The 21,803-nt window shown below is 36.9% G+C and overlaps 1 protein-coding gene across 5 annotated transcripts in view; it reads right to left on the bottom strand.

Annotated features, from left to right (window-relative positions):
* The window catches only part of Fam118b (family with sequence similarity 118 member B), a 50,933-nt gene that overhangs the window by 25,884 nt on the left and 3,246 nt on the right, over window positions 1–21,803 (bottom strand). For 3 of the 5 annotated variants that reach the window (XM_027945416.2, XM_071616847.1, XM_027945413.2), the window contains exon 2: window positions 5,052–5,120. The exons of 1 other annotated variant lie outside the window; for it this stretch is intronic. The gene's annotated coding sequence lies outside the window, so the exon portion shown is untranslated. Of the gene's footprint in view, window positions 1–4,565; window positions 4,618–5,051; window positions 5,121–21,803 lie in introns of those variants that run through there. One more of the 5 variants, XM_027945414.3, reaches the window with a different exon arrangement.

The raw sequence follows: 21,803 nt of genomic DNA, 5'->3' as shown, positions 1-21,803 counted from the left end.
GCTGTAGAAGGCAAGAATAATTAAAATTAGAGCTGAAATCAATGAAATCGAAATAAAAGAAACAACTGAAAAAATGACAAAACTAAAAGTTGGTTCTTTGAAAAAAAAAAAATAAAACTGACAGACCCTTAGCCATGCTAACATCTGAGAACTCAAATTACCAGCATATATGATGAAAAAGGTAATATCACAACAGACATTTCAGAAACACAAAGGATAATTAGAAATTATTTTGAAATCTTATACTCCAATAAGATAGAAGACATTGAAGGCATCAACAAATTTCTTAAGTCATATGATTTGCCCAGATTGAGTCAGGAAGATATACACAATTTAAACAGACAATATCAAGTGAGGAAACAGACGCCCAGGACCAGATGGATACACAGCCGAGTTCTGCAAGACCTTTAAAGAAGAACTAATACCAACACTCTTCAATTTATTTCAGGAAATAAAAAAGAGGCAGTAATTCCAAATTCATTCTATGAGGCCAATATCACCCTGATCCCAAAACCAGGAAAAGACACATCAAAGAAAGAAAACTTCAGACCAATATCTCTAATGAACATAGATGAAAAAATTCTCAATAAAATCCTGGCAAATCGAATACAAAAACATATTAAAAAGATTGCGCATCACGATCAAGTGGGATTCATTCTAGGGATGCAAGGTTGGTTCAACATATGGAAATCAATAAATGTAATTCATCACATCAATAGACTTAAAGATAAGAATCATATAATCATCTCAATATACGCAGAAAAAGCATCTGACAAAATATAGCACCCCTTTATGTTCAAAACACTAGAAAAACTAGGGATAACAGGAACATATCTCAATATCGTAAAGGCTATCTATGCTAAGTCTCAGGCCAATATCATTCTAAATGGAGAAAAATTGAAGGTGTTCCCTCTAAAAACTGGAACAAGACAGGGATGCCCTCTTTCACCACTTCTATTCAACACAGTACTTGAAACACTGGCCAGAGCAATTAGAGAGATGGAAGAAATCAAAGGGATATGTACAGGAAAAGAAGAACTTAAATTAGCACTATTTGCTGATGATGATTCTATACCTAGAAGACCCAAAAAACTCCACCAGAAAACTTCTAGAACTTGGGCTGGGGATGTGGATCAAGCGGTAACGCGCTCGCCTGGCATGCACGGGGCACTGGGTTTGATCCTCAGCACCACATAAAATAAAATACAGATGTTGTGTCCACCGAAAACTGAAAAATAAATTTAAAATTTCTCTCTCTTCTCTCTTAAAAAAAAAAAAAAAACTTCTAGAACTAGTAAATGAATTCAGCAAGTAGCAGGATATAAAATCAACACCCATAAATCAAAGGCATTTCTGTGTATCAGTGACAAAGCCTCTGAGAAGGAAATGAGGAAAACTACCCCATTTACAATAACCTCAAAAAAAAAAAAAAAAAGATATTTGGGAATCAACTTAACGAAAGAGGTGAAAGATCTAAACAACGAAAACTACAGAACCCTAAAGAGATAAATCAAAGAAGACCTTAGAAGATGGAAAGATCTACCTTGCTCTTGGATAAGCAGAATTAATATTATCAAAATGACCATACTACCAAAAGCACTATACAGATTTAATGCAATTCCGATCAAAATCCCAAAGGCATTCCTCATAGAAATAGAAAAAGCAATTATGAAATTCATCTGGAAAAATAAGACATCCAGAATAGCTAAGTAATCCTTAGCAAGAAGAGTGAAGCAGGTGGCATTGCTGTAACAGACCTTAAACTATACTACAGAGCAATAGTAACAAAAACCACATGGTATTGGCACCATAACAGACTGGTAGACCAATGTTACAGAATAGAGGACACAGAAACTAACCCACAAAATTACAATTATCTTATATTAGACAAAGGTGCCAAAAACATGCATTGAAGAAAAAATAGCATTTTCAACAAATGGTGCTGGGAAACCTGGAAATCCATATGCAACAAAATGAAATTAACCCCATATCTCTCACCATGCAAAAAACTTAACTCAAAATGGATCAAGGACCTAGGAATTAAACCAGAGACTTTGCGTCTAATACAAGAAAAAGTAGGCCCTAATCTTCATCATGTGGGATTAGGCCCCAACTTCCTTAATAAGACTCCTATAGCGTTTAAGAATTAAAACCAAGAATCAATAAATGGGATGGAATCAAACTAAAAAGTTTTTTCTCAGCAAAAGAAACAATCTGTGAAGTAAACAGAGAGCCTACATCTTGGGACAAATCTTTACCCATCATACATCAGATAGAGCACTAATCTCTAGGATATATAAAGAACTCAAAAAGCTAAGCACGGATAAAACAAATAACCCAATCAACAAATGGGCCAAGGACCTGAACAGACACTTCTCAGAAGAGAATATACAATCAATCAACAAATATATGAAAAAATGCTCATCATTTCTAGCAATCAGAGAAATGTAAATCAAAACTATGATATCATCACACTCCAGTCAGAATGACAACTATTATGAAGACAAACAACAATAAGTGTTGGCGAGGATGTGGGGAAAAAAAAGTACACTCATACATTGCTGGTGGGGCTGCAAATTGGTGCAGCCAATATGGAAAGCAGTATGGAGATTCCTTGGAAATTTGAGAATGGAACCACCATTTGACCCAGCTATCCCTCTCCTCGGACTATATCCAAAGGACTTAACAGACACACAGCCACATCAATGTTTATATCAGCACAATTCACAATAGCTAAACTGTGGAGCCAACCTAGATGCCCTTCAGTGGATGAAAGGATAAAAAAAAAATTATGGCATATATACCCAATGGAATTTTACTCAGCAATAAAAGAGAATAAAATCATGGCATTTGCAGGTAAATGCATGGCGCTGGAGAAGATAATGCTAAATGAAGTTAGCCAATCCCCAAAAATAAAATGCCGAATGTTTTCTCTGATATAAGGAGGACTCATAGTGGGGTAGGGAGGGGGAACATGGGATGAATAGATGAATTCTAGATAGGGAAGAGGGGAGGGAGGGAAAAGAAGGAGGCAGGGGATTACCAAGGATGGTGGAATGTGATGGACATCATTATCCAAAGTACAGGTATGAAGACACGAATTGGGTGTCAACCTACTTTATAAACAAACAGAGATATGAAAAACTGTGGTATATATGTGTAATAAGAATTGTAATGCAAAAAATATACAAAGTACACGTATAAAGGCATGAATTGGCGTGAATATACTTTATACAAAGATATGATATGTGTAATAAGAATTGTAGTACATTCTGCTGTCATGTATTTAGAAAAATAAAGTCAATAAAAAGAAAAAAAGAAAAGGAAATAAATGTTAATTAATATTATTTTAGTTATATTTTATTATAAAATAAACACATAATGTATGTGTTTTATAATTATGCATTATGCATTATATATACTCTCTCTCTCTCTCTCTCTCTCTCTATATATATATATATGTATATATATATATAGAGAGAGAAGGCTGAGAGGCTGAGGTAGGAGGATCCAAGTTCAAAGCCAGCCTTGGCAATTTAGCAAGACCCTGTCTCAAAAATTAAAAATAATCATAATAATAATAAAATAAAATTTTAAAAAGGAGCTTGGAGATATTAGCTAAGTGGTAGAGTAACCCTGGATCCAATCCCCAGTACCCTGTCAGAACTCAATGCTCAATTCAGTTACTAAACCAGTTTTACTTAACTCTTATAGTATTTACCATGTGCCATACACTACTTATAAATACTAATTCATTCAATCCATATAACCTTATTAGGTACTATGTGGTCAAGCATCCCTAACCTGAAAATCACCAATCCAAAATGTTCCAAACCTGAAACAAAGGTCTATGACAACTAAAAAAAAAAAAAAAAAGCAAGATTTCCTTCCTTTAGTTAAAAGTGAAGGAAAAAGAATGGCTTATTTTTCTAGAATGAACACAGACTTCATTTTTGTAAAGAAAAAAGATAGTCATCTTATGACCTGAGAGGAAACCCAACCCCTCTAATTGTGGCTTTTGAACTAATTCTAACACATCTGGCTTTTAGCAGCTGTGGGGGAAGGGAAGAAGAAAAAGATGTTGAGAGTAAGGTACTACAAAAGAAGACTCAAGTTGTTGACAATGAACAAACTGAATAAATCATTTTGCTTGGGTAGTTGATAAATTCAGTTCATAATATAGACTGTAGCTTTTCCTATCAGTGTATAAAAGCAAACTTACCCTTTCCTTCTTCCAAGGCACAGAGATAGAAATTATGTCTAGCTGTGCAGAGATTTGATTCCTCTGAGTATGCTGAAATACTGAGCTAAGTACCCTGATCCTTCTGAGCTTGAAATATTTCTTCTACCCATGGCTAATTTGTTAGCTCTTACTTTTATTTTAAGTGTGCCTGACACCCTTGACTTTCTATAGATAAGATCTGATTCAGACTCATTTCTTTAAAATTTCTTTATCATAGTAACTGATAAAATGCTAGCTTTTTTTTTTTTTTTTAACCAGCAAATAAATAATTTGTTACCAGCAAATAATAATCCACAGGTGAACAATGTGAGAAGAGCCTCACCAGAAGTAGGATTTGTGAAGGCTTCAAGTTAAGGACCGAGACCCAATCTCAGCACATTGGCACACACTTGTAATCCTAGCAACTAGAGAGGCTTAGGCAGGAGGATCACAAGTTCAAGGCCAGCCTCAGCAACGTAGGAAGCCCCTGTCTCAAAATAAAATAAAAAAGACTGGAGATATAGTTCACTGGTAGAGGGCCCCTTACTTCAATCACCAGTAATCACCTCCTTGCCCCCCACCCCCCGAAAAAGAAAAAAAAAACAGAACAAAATCAAAAAGGACTGAAACTCAAATTCTAGTAAGTCATTTAACCCAATATCCAATAAGTCACACTAGCATTTCAGGCTCCTGAGCTCAGATAATGTTTATATTGATTATTTTCAATTACAAGCCAAATTAACACATCACATATAAGAAGCAAAACTACTTTAGGAAGGAATATGGAACTTTTGAATTAGAAGTTGGTGATCAGAAATGACGATTTTACCGTGCAAAAATGACAACTTCTTTCTTTGTCACTGCTTTCCCTCCCGTGAAACTTCTGAGAAGATATAGCCTGCGAACAATGACACACGTTGCTAAAGAAGGACTTTGAGAGTATTTAATTCAATCAAAATGTGTTCCATGTACCAAGCAGTATGACCTTACAAACAATTCCACCACAAATGACAAGTTGTTCATTAAAAATGAAATACATAAATCTTTAAGGGCAAGATTTTATGTTCAGTGAATCCTTAAAAATTAAATTCCTCGAGGCCCTGAGTTTGATCCCCTGTACCAAAAAAAAAAAAAAAAAGAAGAAAAATTAAATTCCTTTAAAATAATGTGAGTTATGTATGTTGATAACCTTGACAGGTTACTTTTCATGCTGGCAGAATAAACACAAAATGCTGCCTACAAATGCTGGTCCTTTTAAGTCTGAAGAATCCCAGAAGATGAGAAGATGCTCATTATAGAGGATATCCTTTTATGAGTTGAAATTTGACCAGTCTTTTTTTTTAATTTGTTCTAATTAGTTACACATGACAGTAGAATGCATTTTTGACACATCATACATAAATGTAGTACAACTTCTCATTTTTCTGGTTGTACCTGATAATAGAGTTACAATGGTTGTGTAATCACATATGCACATAGGGTAATTATGTCCGACTGAAATTTGACCACTCTTTACGATGGAAAGACTTTTTCTGTCGTAAATATCAAAATGTCAAGTACATACCAACCTAATTTTCATACATTTCACTTCCTTGAGGATTCTGACTAAACTAGAACTGAAATTTTTAAAAATTGTTTTAAAAATTTTAAACCAAAAATATTTTAAATAATAAAAAAAGAAAGCTTAGTTAACTTTATGAATGAAAACTTCCAAGAACAGGTCAATGTCTGTAGTGATTAAGTAAATTCACTGGCAGCACAAGGTGAAACATCTTGAAAGTCCTCACATTGTGGGTATGGATTGGAACCCATTAACAGCAAAACCAAAGACAGAAGAAAAACAAATATAGAAAGTATATCTGTTTTTACATTATTGTTAGAACTAACTAAAAGGAAAATAAAATGTTCTACAAGATATATATATATATACACACACACCCACTAAATCAAGTCCATCAAGTCCAATCATTATAAGATTACTTTTGAGTTTCTATCCAACACACTATTTAAAAAAAATAATAATGGATTAAAAAAAATCAGATATCCATCATAGGCTCCTAATTACAATTAAAGCAGTTATCAAAAACCCAATAAAGAGGGATTTAAGAATAAGCTTGTTTTAAATACAATTATTCTCTTTTAATTTTGTTATGTAACAGCTTTAAGCTATTAATGTTTACTAAATGCTAGGTTTCTGACCTTCCTACTTAGAATGGCAACAGAACTGGAGGCCCAAAAGGGGTTGTCACATTTCCTTTTAAAGAAAAGGAGGATAAACTACTAGATTTGGGGGAGATTTCTATGCAGTTCTGCCTCAAGGAGAGAAAAGACCTGCTAAGTTTCTCAAGGGCCCTTCCATTTGGCAGTTATATGAACTTGGACCATTTTCTTTTTTTACCACATTTTGCTTCAGAAAGTCAAAGACCATGCTTCTGAATATCTTCTTTGGTAATCTTATCTCCGGTTCAATCTCATAGAAAGCAGCCAGAACTATGAATGACAACCCATGGAATGGATTCCAATATAAAACCACTCTAATATGTAACCATCATGACAAACTGGGAAAGGAATCAACTACAAGTTTTTAAAAGTACAAAAGGATATTGTGGTTAGAGAACAAAAATTCAGAACGTGGAAAAAAAAGAAAAAAAAAAAAGCTGTGGGCAAGTATGGCTGGAATAGTGCTAGTGATCTCACTAGATAAACTGAGCACAGTTTTCACCAGTCCTGGGAATTGAACCCAGGGCGTTGCACACACTAAGCAAGCACTCTACCATTGAGCCAAATCCCCAGCTCTTTTAAAAAATTTTATTTTGAGACATGGTCTTGCTAAGTTGCCAAAGCTGGCCTCGAACTTGTGATCCTCTTGCCTGATGTTTTGAGTAGCTAGGATTATAGGAATGTGCCATGAGTGTAGTGCTTAACAGTTATATATAATAGTGGGGTTCATTCTGACATATTCATACATGCATATAATAGAGCATGGTTCTGTTCTTTATGAAGAGTATTGTACATATGAAATAAAGATGATGCTGAATAGCTGTACCCATAGGATACACTTGATATGCACACAACTTTAGTAATATTCTACTATATTGGCCATTGATTAGAATTTTATGAAAGTAGTGTGCCCAATTTAAAACTAGAACCTTAAGGAACACATATAAAATTTCACTGACTCAAAGAACAGAAGATGTGAATCACCAAATATTTTTAAAAGGATTTGGTGCTGCTGGTATAGAAAGAAAACAAGAGATGTGATAACACCTGCTCTTAAAACTGAACCCAATCTTCATCCTATCTCTTCCTCTCTAGATGCAAGTGACTTGATACCTCTGCTATCCTTTCCTGTAAAACAAAGTCTTTTTTAATTTGAATCCATCCCATTTATTGATTCTTGACTTTAATTCTTGCGCTATAGGGGTCTTATTAAGGAAGCTGGGGCCTAAACCCACATGATAGAGATTTGGGACTATTTTTTCTTCTAATAGGCACAGTGTCTCTGGTTTAATTCCTAGGTCCTTGAACCACTTTGAGTTTTGTGCATGGTGAGAGATTAATTTAATTTAATTTTGCTGTATACAAATTTCCAATTTTCCCAGCACCATTTGTTGAAGAGGCTGTCTTTTCTCCAATGTATGTTTTTGGCACCTTTGTCTAATATAAGATAGCTGTAATTATGTGAGTTAGATTCTGTGTCCTCTATTCTGTACCATTGGTCTACCAGTCTATTTTGGTGCTGATACCATGCTGTTTTTGTTCCTATTGCTCTGTAGTACAGTTTAAGGTCTGTTATAGTGATGCCACCTGCTTCACTCTTCTTGCTAACGCTTCTTCTCAGCAAAAGAAACAATAAGTGAAGTGAACAGAGAGCCTATAGATCGGGAGCAAATTTTTACCACTCACACATCAGATACAGCACTAATCTCTATGATATATAAAGAACTCAAAAAGCTAAGCACAAATAACCCAATCAACAAATGGGCCAAGGACCTGAATAGACACCTCTCAGAAGAGGATATACGATCAATCAACAAACATAAAAAAATGTTCAACATCTCTAGCAATTAGAAAAACGCAAATCAAAACTACTCTAAGATATCATCTCACTCCAGTCAGAATGGCAGCTATTAAGAATACAAAAAATAAATGTTGACGAGGATGTGGGGAAAAAGGTACACTCATACACTGCTGGTGGGACTATGGAACTAACCTAGATGTCCTTCAGTCGATGAACGGATAAAGAAAATGTGTATATATATATATACACACAATGGAATATTACTTAGCATTAAAAGAGAATAAAATCATGGCATTTGCAGGGAATGGATGGAGCTGAAGAATATAATGCTAAGTGAAGTTAGCCAATCCCCCAAAACCAAATGCTGAATGTTTTCTCTGATATAAGGAGGCTGATTCATAGTGGGGTTGGGAGGGGGAGCATGGGAGAATTAGACAAACTCTAGATAGGGCAAAGATGTGGGAGGGGAAGAGAAGGGGCATGGGGTTAGAAATGATGATGGAATGAGATGGATATCATTACCCTAAGTACATGCATAAGGACACAAATGGTGTGAATATACTTCGTACACAACCAGAAATAAATTGTGCTCTATATGTGTCATATGAATTGTAATGCATTCTGCTGTCATATATAACAAATTAGAATAAAAAAAATTAAAAAACAAAAAACAAAAAGAAAAAGAACCCAAAGTCTGCTGGCTTCTAAGATGACAAGCTAAAAATTGTGATGATAAAATCTTTAGTCTTTACTAAGTGCTATGTCCATAAGAATGTGATCCAACTTTAGTCTTTTATTCACAGAAAAGGAGATCTGTTTGTTCAGCTGACCTATTAACTGAATTTAAGAAACTTTGTATTACTTTGTAATTACCTAATTCAAGTTAAGAACCTGTGTGTGTGTTTATTTATTACCATCTGCAGAACATTCACAGAATCTGTTCTCTGCCTAATTATTCAGGTTTTGGCATATATGAATTTTTAAAAACTGACTCAGAAGAAACTCATTCCTAAAAGTCTCCCTCCAGCTCCTCTACAGGCCCGATATTCTCTGTCCTGGAAGCCTTTCTTTGTATTGCCTGTTTCTTCTGTCTAGAATGTTGTCCCTCACTTATGTGCCCAGGTTTCCAAGCTTTTCCTCAAGTCACACCCATTGATTTGATGCTACCCTAACATCCTATTTACAATGTATAATGGATTGCACATATTCTCCTGCCCCCATGTTAACTCATTTTTCATAGCATATGCCACCCCCACTATACCATATACCACCTCCACCATACCATAAGAACCCAGGGATGCTTAACCACTGAGCCACATTCCCTGCCTTTTTTTATTTTGAGACAGTATTTCCCTACATTGTTCGCAGCCTTGCTAAGTTGCTGAGGCTGACTGAACTTGTGATCCTCCTGCTTCAGCCTCCCAGAGATGACAGGCTTACAGTCATGCACCACCACGCCCAGCTTCCAATTTTATTATTAATATTACAATAACTATACTAATTATGCTTATAATTTGACATTTGCCTTCTCTGACTAGAACGTAAGCTCCTTAAAGACATGAATCTCTTCTTTGAAAGAAACTTCTTATGAAACAGAGAAAGGATTTCAATTAAAAGAAACACTCTGCTAACCAGGAACAGTAGTGTGCACCTGCAGGACCAGCTACTTGGGAGGTTGAGGCAGGAAGATCACTTAAACCTGTGAGTTTAAGACTAGCCTGGGCAAAATAGTAAGACCCTATCTCAAAAAAAAGAAAAAAGAAAGAAAGAAAGACCCTGTTACTGTTTTTAATACAGCAAGGACCATGACCATAAAATGCAATTTTAGATTTTCAATGGCACAAATGGGAAAAATTGCATACACAGTAAATCAACACTTAGACTATCATTATGGTAATGTTTATATGAGTGAAGGAAATCTGACTCAGCAGACAAAAGGACTTCAGACTTTTAATTTCAAAACCATCACTTGCACTAATATTTTATATAAAAACTGCTTTATTTCTATAATTCAAGTTTCAGATATCTAAGATGTAAACTTATTTTTAAGGGTGGATTGGGGTGGGGACTATCGGGAATTGAGCCTGGGGCCTTGCACATGCTAGGCAAAGTGCCCTACTATTGAGCACTATTTCCAGCCCTTTTTATTTTGAGACAGGGTTTTGATAAATTGCCCAATTTGGTCTCAAACTTGTGATCCTCCTGCCAAATTGCTGGGATTACAGGTGCATGCCACTGTACCTGGCTTAAGAGTGGTTTCAAGGGGAAAATTCCTAGCAAATGACTCAATAGGACTAAAAAATTTAGTTTTTATTTTACAAATCTATCTGAAGTACTTTACAGTCAGAGAAAAAGAAAAGTTCAGGGAACAGCAAAGGGATTTCAAAATACAAACTGGATTAAGTCATGGTTTAAACTCATTCCATGGCTTCTCACTGTGCTTAACAATGTGGAACTACTCATCATGTTTACAAGACCTGGCATGATTCAGCACAAGAGGGCTCATTTCAGTTTAACTATTCCTGGTTTTCCATTCCCTTCACTCAAGTGCCTCATCTGTACTTCAGCTCTTTAGCTGCATCTCTTCATATCTGCAGTCATTGGACTCTCCTACAAGAATAAAAGCTCTTTTAAACCAGGCAAGGTGATATACATCTGTAATCTCAGCAATGTGGGAGGCTGAGCCAGTTAGTATCATCAAGTTCGAGGATAGCCTCAGCAACTTAGTGAGACCCTGTCTCAAAATAAAAAGGGCTGGGTATGTATGTAGCTCAATGGTGGAATGACCCTGGGTTCAATCCCAAGTACCAAAAAGGAAAAAAAAAAAAAAACAAAAAACTATTTTAGTACAAGTACAGTATCTGTCTTACTGATAATCCTATCCCCAGCCCCATCCCAGTTTCAAATAAATAGTCAGTGTTTACAGTGTAGAAAATGTTAATATTTGCTGATCCAATGAATGTACATCTACCATGTGTTAAAACGTTAAGAGATCAACTGAGGGCTGGGGATGTAGCCCAGTGGTAGAGTGTCTGCCTGACATAGAAGAGGTCCTAGGTTAGAGCCCCAGCAAAGAAAAAAAAAAAAAAAAGTTAGTTGAGATCAATCGATATGCCTAATTTTTTGAGCTGTTATAAACCAGGATGAATGGGTAAAATGATATGATTTCCTTTCACGCGAAATAAATACCTTCTCAGGCTGACATCTATCACCCATCCACCACTCACCTTCTTAAGACTAATGTTCATCCCTGCACATAAAAAGGCTAACCTGTTGTGGAGAAATTTTTAATTTTTCTTTTCTTTTTTTTTTTGGGGGGGGGGTAATACTGGTGTGATTGAACCTAGGCCCTTGAGCATACTAGGCAAGTGCTCTACCATTTGGCTATACCATCAGTCCTAGAGGAATCGCTATCTTTCAGTTTCTGCTTCCCAACTACATGAAAAGAAATTATGGTCATAGAACACTTTTGCTGAAAGTCTACTGATGTGTTTTATGAAATGAAGCTACCTGCACTTAATTCTGTCCACTTCCAGTGTGTAGTTTTCTTATGGTCTGACCATTTTATATTCTGTAGTTTGTAGGGTTTAAAATGAAAGGAATCACATTAGATACAAGTTTTTGAATTTTCATGTTCAAATACCTACTAAATGTCAGGTATTGTGTTAAGAATATTACTATTACTGCCTTTAGCTCACCTCCCCTAAACACTACCCAGAATTTACAAAAAGCCAGGCAGTGTTTTCTGTACTGCACATTCATCCTCCTGCAAGACACTCTATTATCATCACATATCCTGAACACTGTAGATAATGCAACTGAGGGGCAGATGTCTGAAGCAGCTTGCTAAAGGTTCAGCTATTATACAGTAGACATGGGACCTGGACTCCAGAGTCCATGTTGTTAAGACCCAAGGAAATGCTGCCTAGCCACAGATGAGTAAAACATGGGCCATACCTTTAAAAGTAACTGTAAACAAGTATTTAGGACATGTTTGAACCAAGTTTAATAGGACCAAAGATACTAAACTAACATTTGTGCTGTAGGCAGATCAAGGAAGGCTTTAGGGAAATGAATAACCTTAAGGCAAAATTTGGAGAAATTGTTGGTATTTATCTTCCTTTGCCTCCTGGGAGCACTGGACACTTAAGTCTATTCTCATGTTTTCCTGGCTTTTCTTCTACTCTGTAGTAAAAGATTTTTCTCTGCCCATATGCTAAAAGTTGAAAGTCCTCACAGCTCTCCCTATTATTTACTTCACCCATTCACTCCCTTCCTTAAACCATTACTCTTATGGTGTAAAAGAGACTCTCGGCTCAGATCTCTATTGTGTTTCAAGTCCACAAGTTATCTACTTTAAAGTTTCAGTTAGCTCTTTAATACTTAGGGTTCCTTGAGGTCAAAATACAGTTCAACAACCTGCTCCTTATCATGTGCTACAAATCTCTGAATGGTAGAAATAATCCTTGGGTGAGAAGATTATGGGCAATTATTTCCTACTTTCTGTTTCAAGAACCAACATAAGTATTTCCTGATTTTTGAAAAAAAATTGTCCTGTACTTCAGGAATGTACCATTAAGCATATTCTGTAGATCCAGTTCCAATAATCTTTTCAGAACAAGATAATGAATAAAAGGGAACCTAGGAAAATCTAAATCTGTAACCTTAACCTAGCATGATACTCGACAGGTTATTTTTTTCTCTAACAAAAATTAATTGAAAATTCAATATTTTCTTTGCTATGTCAATGATCTGAGAGTTGAAAACACTGGTTAGATCTGAAACAAAAATCTCAAAGCTCCAAGGACAAAGGTGTTGTCTGTCACAAAGTGCACCAACTTCTAACTTAGAAGAAATAGTTCTAAAAGCACTGCTTTGTTGAGTGGGAAACATCAGTCAAAATGGTCAGTTACAATAATTGAGGAAAAAAATTCATGAGAGAAAGGCAAGTTAGGGGAACCTAAAACATGCTTTCACAAACAGCTCAGACTTCTTTCATAAAGAGGTCAGTGGATCATCATTGTTTATTGCAGTTCTAGTTACAATAGCTAAGCTATGGAACCAACCTAGGTACCCTTCAGCAGATGAATGGATAAAGAAACTGTGGTACATATATACAATGGAATATTACTTAGCCATAAAGAAGAATGAAATTATGGCACTTGTCAGTAAATGAATGGAACTGAAGTCTATCATGCTAAGTTAAATAAGCCAATCCCCCCAATCCAAAGGCTGAATGGTCTCTCTGATATGTGGATGCTTACACACAATAAAGGGGGAGAGAGGAATATAAGTTCATTGGATTGGACAAAGGGAAATTAAAGGAAGGGAGAGGAGATGGGAATATGAGGACAGCAGAATGAACTGGACATAACTTTTCTATGTGCATATATGAATACACAACCAGTGTAACTCCATATCACATACAACTGCAAGAATGGAAAGATATACTCCATGTATGTATAATATGTCAAAATACAACATACTGTCATGAATATCTAAAAAGAACAAAACAAAAGGTCAGTTAAAGACAAGGGAGGACTTCCAGGGAGTACACAGAGTGCAATGGATACTTCATCCTGGAAAAAGTATTTTGCCAGGGGCAGTGGTGCATGCCTGTAATCCCAGCAGCTTGGGAGGCTGAGGCAGGAGGATCACGAGTTCAAAGCCAGCCTCAGCAATGGTGTGGAGCTAAGCAACTCAGTGAGACCCTGTCTCTAAATAAATAAAAAACAAAATTGGGCTCGGGATATGGTTCAGTGGTCAAGTGCCCCTGAGTTCAATCCCTGGTACCCCCCAAAAGAAAGCATCTTTCCTCCCTGGTTGAAAAGAACAAAGGCCATTTAAGTACTGTAGGAAATATGTAAAGTCCAGTTACTTGACAGCAAAATGAAAGGGCTGGGATGTGCTTCAGTAGCAGAGGGCTTGCTTAGCATATAAGAGGCCCAGGGTTCAATCCTCAGCCCTGTAAATAAATGAATAAATAAAAGGCAGAGCAAAATGAAAACCAACCCATTTCCCACATGGAGATAACCATTGCCAACATTTTGGCTTATTAGGAGAGAAGCACATTTAAAAGGAATTCTTGGAAGAAGTCCGAGCATCCTAGGTTCAGGTTCTTATTGATCAAAAGAATACTTCACTACAGAGTGCCCCTGATTTACACCATAAATCTTCTGACATACTAAATTCCCTTTCTTAGTGTCTTCTTTTGTTTCCCAATTCTTCCTCCTCCATTTACTTTAGTGTTTTAGTAAAAGTAACTTAAAAATTCTCAAGCAGCTTGTGGATTCAACATAAGTTCAGTAGTGCTTGGTGCTGGGTGTAGTGCTTGGTGCTGGATGTGCTGCTAGGTACGTAGAGCACTTGCCTAGGATGTACAAGGCCCAGGCAGCGTGCACATGCATACACACGCACACACCCACATGCACGCTCGCACGCACGCACAGGAGTACCTGTTTCCACAAAACAAAGCAAGCATCAGCACACTTCTGGTAGTTGGGGAATGTGAGGCACTGGAATGAGTGGGAATCTGGGACAAAGACAGTGGAGGACTACTGGTCTCTGGCCCCACCCCATGGACAGAACTGCCATGGAATCTGTAGCACTGCAATGAATCACAAATTCTGGCAACAGAACTCAAAGGGCTCCTTAGGGCAGAGTTAAAAAGGCAAGGCCAACTCTTAAGGCACTTGAAGATAAATAAGCAAAAGTTGAAAGATCAGCTTCTGAAAAGAACAGAGGAAACATTTCTTCTGTTTGATTTATAGGTATTATTGTGCTGCTGTCTTTCATGACACTTAGAATAAAAACTTAGTGATTTTTTTGTTTGTTTGTTTGGTACCAGAGATTGAACCCAGGGGTGCTTAACCACTGAGCCACATCACCAGCCCTTTTTGTATTTTATTTAGAGACAGGGTCTTGCCAAGTTGCTGAGGCTAGTTTTGAACTCACCATCCTCCTGCCTCAGCCTCCTAAACTGCTGAGATTATAGGCACTTGCCACTACACCAGCCCAGCCTGGCTGGTAAGAATTTCTCTCTTACTGTTTTCAAGTATCCCCATCAAAATGACAACAGATTTTTTTTTTTAATATAAAACCAGGAATGAGGGAAAAGAAGATAAGACTTCAGCAGACGAACAGAAAGTTTTAAATGTCAACCTGAAAACCTGGATCGGCAGAGTCTCTATTTATGGCAGAATTCTCTTTACCCCCTGCTAAACCATAAAACTATCCCACGTACTTTTCCTAACTTCAAATCCAGAGGCTTAGAGAAAAATGAACCAAAATCTGAAAAGGCTCCAGAGTCAAATACATCAGTAGGAACAAAGAACTAAAAATATATAGATTATGCCAAAAGGCACATACTAAATTGTGGTTCAAGCCCTGTTCCTTGTCCTTGCAACCAAAACATTGTCAGCTGAACAAATACCAGCAAACACATACATCTGTACAAACACATGCACAAAATCCATACATGTCAATCACCCTACAGTAATGCTCACCATCCAACAAGATACAACATGGTATTTCACTCTTAACAAAAAAACAAAGCAAACAAAAAGAACAAACAGCTAGGATCATTAAACCTCTGAAGAAATCATTCATGGAAGAATTCATTCATTCCTTAATCATTAAAAACACCTACTAAGTGCCAGGTACTGTTCTAGATCTGAAGTTATAGCAGTGAATGAAACAAAACAAATAAAATCCCTGTCCTTGTGGATTTTATATTGTAGGGATGGGAGACAAATAAGATGCCTAGTGTGCTAAATGGTGACAAATACTCTTGAGAAAAACAAAGCAGGAAACAGAAATGGGGGCCTGCATTTTTAAGAAGTCACTTGAAGGAGCTTAGAGAGCTCTGGATATCTGAGGGAAGTTCTGGGCAAAGAAGTATAGGTGGAAAGCTTCCCAATCACCTGGAGGAAATGGAGTCAATGCAGAGAGCAGAGGAAATCTAAAAACCCACAATGTGAGCCTATTGTATTTGTGTAACAAGAACGCATGCTATTTTTTTTCTTTTTTAAATTTTTTTAAATTTATATATCACAGCGGAATAAATTACAATTCTTATTACACATATAGAGCACAATTTTTTATATCTCTGGTTGTATACAAAGTATATTCACACCAATTAGTGTTTTCATACATGTACTTTGGATAATAATGATCATCACATTCCATCATCATTTCTAACTCCATGCCCCCTCCCTTCCCCTCCAACCCCTTTGCCCTATCTAGAGTTTGTCTATTCCTCCCATGCTCCCACTCCCTATCCCACTATGAATCAGCCTCCTTATATCAAAGAAAACATTTGGTATTTGGTTTTTATGAATGAATATTATTTTTTAAAAAAGCAAAAAGAAAAGGAAAGAAAGAAAGAAAAGATGTGAGAAAAGTTAGAGAAATGGTCCAAGGAAATGTTCCAGAACTGAAGGACACAATGAATGAATGAATGGGCCCACCAATAATACAGCACAAGAAATGAGGAAAGACCTGTACCATGGCATACCACCCTGAAACTCAGAACATCAGGGACAGAGAAAGAAAACAGAACAAGGTCACATAAAACAAGTTTAAATCACCAGGCCTCTAAAGCAATTACAAACATCACTAAATAGTATTGCAATGCCTTCAATGCTATGAGGTAAAATTATTTCAAACCTCTAACTTGCTGAACCATCAAACAGTGTGTGGGGCAAAACAAAGTCATTCATATACCTGTCAGGAAATGACAGGAATACATGCTTCAAGAAAACAAGGAGGAAGCTCAGAGAGAGGAAGACCTGGTTCCCTCACAGGAAGGAGGTGAGAGAAGGGTAGGGCAGTTCTAGGACACTTGGGCAGAAGTGCCTAAGAGGAACAGTAAATCTGGGAGGAAGAAAAGGCAGGGCTCCAATAAGCAAACAAGGTGGTACAAGTGCAGACAATGTTAGTGATAAGAATGTGACAAATATGTTAGCACACTTGGAAAAAAATTAACAGTAGGTACATGAAAAACACATGCGCAGGCCAACCTAAACTGGAGGAACACAGCTGTATCAGGTCATCTGGCTCTACAGTGAACAATATGTGGCAACAATATAAATACACAAACGTTGCCTGTAATAACCAAAGATGACAAATATAACTCTGTTAAGGGGAAGAGGGTGGGAAAGGTAGGGAAGTGGTAAGGTGGGTGAACTATAGGTCCACTGTAGGAACTCAACGGGCCCAATGTGAGGGGGAAAATAACCAATAGTTTATCAAATGATTTAGAAACATGAAGATCATGCCAGAGGAAAGAGCAAAAACCCTGACTGGCTGCCTCTAAAGAACAGAAATATAAGATAGGGAGAGAGGGAGGAGAGTCCCCTCCCCCCCCCCCCCCCGCCCCTTATAAGTCTTTCAGTACTATAGGACTTTTAAAATCTTATAGATGAATTACTTTGAGAGGGAGGGAAATTGATTCCTGGGTTCCAATTTGGCATTTATTGAATCAAAATCTCGACAGCAGTGTTCTGGTGACCTGTAAATTTACAAGCATCCTCAGTGAGTCTTTCTTTTGGACTAAGAATTGGGTTCAGGGGCACTTTACCACTAAGCTACATCACAGCCCTATTTATTTATTTATTTATTTGGGGGTGGTGGTGCCAGGGATTGAACTTGGGCACGCAACAACTGAGCTATATCCCTAGCCCTATTTTGTATTATTATTATTTTTACTAGAGACAGGTCTCACTGAGTTGCTTAGCATCTCACTAAATTGCTGAGGCTGACTTTGAATTTATGATCCTCCTGCCTCCACTTCCAGAGCTGCTGGGATTACAGGTGTGCACCACTGAGCATGGCCTTTTTTGAGACAGTCTCGCTAAGTTGCTGAGACTGGTCTCAAACTTGCAATTCTCCTGCCTCAGCTTCCTGAGTTGGTGGGATTACACCACCACGTATGACCCTTGTGATTTTTATCATCAATCAAGTTGGAGATGCACATTGGGATCATTAAACTCTGCATGGATTTGGTTTTCTAAAATCAGTTCACAGTTCAACTCACCTAACAACAGCTAGTGGGATTTATTATCATCAGATTAACAATATCAGTAAGAGAAACAGTATGTGGCCATAATTAACAATGAAAATGCAAAGATCCACATCTTTAACTTACTCTTGTTTAAATTTCAAATGATGAAGAAAATATGTTTATCCTACCTTAAGTAAACATCTGTCACAAATATTTCTCTAGGTCTTGATATCTTTGGGCTTTTATCCAACCACATGGTTTCATAGTTCCTCAATTTTCCACTGTTCTTGTTCTGGAAACAATGTTCACCCTTCAAGTGTGTATTCATTTTCCCATATTACTATCTTGATCATCCTTAAAATACACTGTTTGCTACCAGGGACTGAACTCAGGAGCACTCAACCACTGAGCCACATCCCCAGCCCTATTTTTTGTATTTTATTTAGAGACAGGGTCTCACTTACAGTGCCTTGCTTTTCGATGAGGCTAGCTTTGAACCTGTGATCCTCCTGATTCAGCCTCCGAACCACTGGAATTACAGGTGTACACCAACACACCTGGCTAAATACACAAATCTTTATACAGTTCTGAAAATGTGCTAATATAATGCCCTGTATTCATGATATGCTACTAATAATGTTAAGTATCTACTATATGTTAGGCACCACATATATTTATTTGTTGCTTATCATAACAATCTCATCAGGTAAGTATTATTAATTTCATTTTACATACAAAGAAACTAAGGCTATAAAGCATAAGTGCTTGTAAATGACAAGGCCCCCAATGCAAAGCCCAGTCTTTTATCAAAGTTCATGACCTTTCTAAATACTGAGATCTTTACTTCCAATAAGCACTAGAATTTCAGAATCATCTAGTTGTTCAACCCACCACCTTTTCTGGGTGAGAAATTTAAGGTCCAAAACTTTGAAGTGAATCACCTAAGCGCCAGAGATAAACTAAGTTCCCTATCTCTTGACTCAGCACATTTATGATCTATCTAGCAAATACTTATGCACCTGGTGCACTGTGTGCTGAGAATAGCCAATATTCATTGACAATGTGCTAAAATCTACAAGAGTGCTTTAATATGCATTAACTCACTTAATCCTCTAGTAGTCCTAAAGCAGATCACTCACATTTTACAATTTAAAAATACTAAAGTGGGCTTGTGGGGAGGGGCATACAGCTCAGCTTAGAACACATGATTAGTTTGTGGAAAGCCCTGGATTCCATCTCCCATACCCTCCCCTCAAATTAAAATGCTAATATGAGAGAGGATAAGTAACCTTCATAAGGTCACAAAGTTAGCAAGTGGCTGAAGTGAAAGCTCTTAGCCACTAGGGCTCTATCACTTGCAAGGTTTAGAAACAATGTCTATTCTATATGTCCACTGGGTATTATTATTTTTTAAAATAATTAATCATTTATTTTTATAAAAACATTTAAAACATTTTGTAAAAACATTTAGTTATTAAGATGGTACTGGGTATTTTTATACTAACCAAAAGTATATGCATCATATATGGATCTTTTTTTGAATGTCAACTCAAACTCTTCAACAATTAAGTGCAGGGGGCAGGGGGCGGGGAGGAATAGCCATCCATTGACTGGTTACTTGATTATCTTAAGGAATACATTTATTATTAAGGAATGATAATGGTATCATGGTTATTTTGAAAACAAATCCTTATCTGGAATTTGAGTCAAAACTATCTGGGAGGTGAAGGAGGGTATGGAATGCAGATGAAGATGGACACTGTTTTGGTTAATTGTAGAAGGTGGCTGATGAGTATATGGAGGTTTTTAAAGAGTATCTTCCCTAATTCTGTAAACGTTTGAAAATTTCCACAAATAATAATTAAAAAAAGGACACAAAAAGACTAGAGAAAAACTATGATATTTACACATATGGAAAAGAGAAGCTAAGAATGATTTCTTCCCACTCTTTTTTTTTGTATTTTTTAAATATTTATTTTTTTAGTTATAGTTGGACACAATACCTCCATTCCATTCACTTACCTTTATGTGGTATTGAGGATCGAACCCAGGGCCCTGCACATGCTAGGCAAGCGCTCTACTGCTAAGCCACAATCCCAGCCCCTTGTTTTTTAACTATTACTTTTATTTATTTTTTTTTAGTTGTAGGTGGGCACAATACCTTTATCTTATTTATTTCGTTTTTACGTGGTGCTGAGGATCGAACCCAGTGCCTCAAGCATGCTAGGCGAGCGCTCTACCACTGAGGCACAACCCCAGACCTAACTATTACTTTTATAAAAGAAAGCATGAAATAAACCATTCAAAGAAATTCACATATTCCCTTGCATGGTGGTCTTTGACTCTGGATATTATTTATCTTTAAAAAGGCAGACCAAGACTGCCCATACTCTTAACAAGTCACCATATTATGGCAAAAGCATTTCCCATCTCTTCATCAGTTAGCTATCATTCACATACTTTTAGAAAAGCCACTGTGTAAGGATAAGTATGGTCTTTAAATGTAAACTAGCCAAAAGTAGAAAGGAACATAAATACAAAAATAAGATTAGAGACCAATTTAACAAAAATAACTAATAATACAGTTCCTATTCATAGCCAGGCAGAGTTTGGGGCAAAGACCTTGAATGTGCAAAGCTGACCTTCCTAATAGTCAGGTCTCAGGGTAGGGATGTATCTCTTTAGCCTTGGTGTTGCCAAGTGGGGACTGTGGACTGCCACAGCTCCCAGGCCAGTTGCCTTCTGTGGGTAACTTTCAGCTTTCCCCAATGATACAACAATTATTTCCATATGTGCTGTGAAATGAGAAAAGTCTGGGAAGCAGTGGTTTAAGTTAGATTTGCCCGGATCATTATTCAAAAGCTAAATAAAAGTATGAGAGATACTATATGTTATAGATTTAATATTTTAATATTTTTTCCAGTGCAGGGAAATAATAAGCATATAGAATGCCCTAAACCCAGGGCATTCTACATGCTTACCACGTGCTCTACCATTGAGCCTCACACTCCCAAATATTTTTCTATATGCCCCTCCCCTGCCCCATTAGAAATCTTGATTATTCCAACACCATTAAATGAAATAAACTCCAAATATAAATATTAGTTTAGTGGCACTGGCAGATCTGTGCCAATGCTAAATGCATTCAAGATAAGTCTGAGAGAAATTCCACTTGTTAAAGTCAAAAGTACTGAAGTGTCACTGGAAAATCTTCACAGCAGAGAAGCTTACAGTTGTAAAGCTCTTAAACTTTTAAGTGACAAAACTGAAACCCATATTATTTGTTCAAGTTCATAAAAGCTGAACTGGGACTAGTCTCCAGATCTTCTGGCTCCCAAGAACTGTATTTTCCAGAACACCTTCAGAGAGTTCCTGCTAATTGCTTCTTTTAATCTCTTTAAAACATTGTCCAAGTACTTCCTGCTCTTAGGGGAAATGTGATCTCTGGTTAATCTGCAACTAGCAAATCACTACTTGAGGGGTTGCCATTTAACTTGATGCCATTAATCAACCTTATGTGTACAGTATTTAAATTCAAGTTCCTTTACTGATAGTCC

This window comes from Marmota flaviventris, chromosome 9 (assembly GCF_047511675.1).
Source record: "Marmota flaviventris isolate mMarFla1 chromosome 9, mMarFla1.hap1, whole genome shotgun sequence".
Lineage (NCBI taxonomy): Eukaryota > Metazoa > Chordata > Mammalia > Rodentia > Sciuridae > Marmota > Marmota flaviventris.
This window is presented reverse-complemented; position numbering and strand designations above follow the sequence as displayed.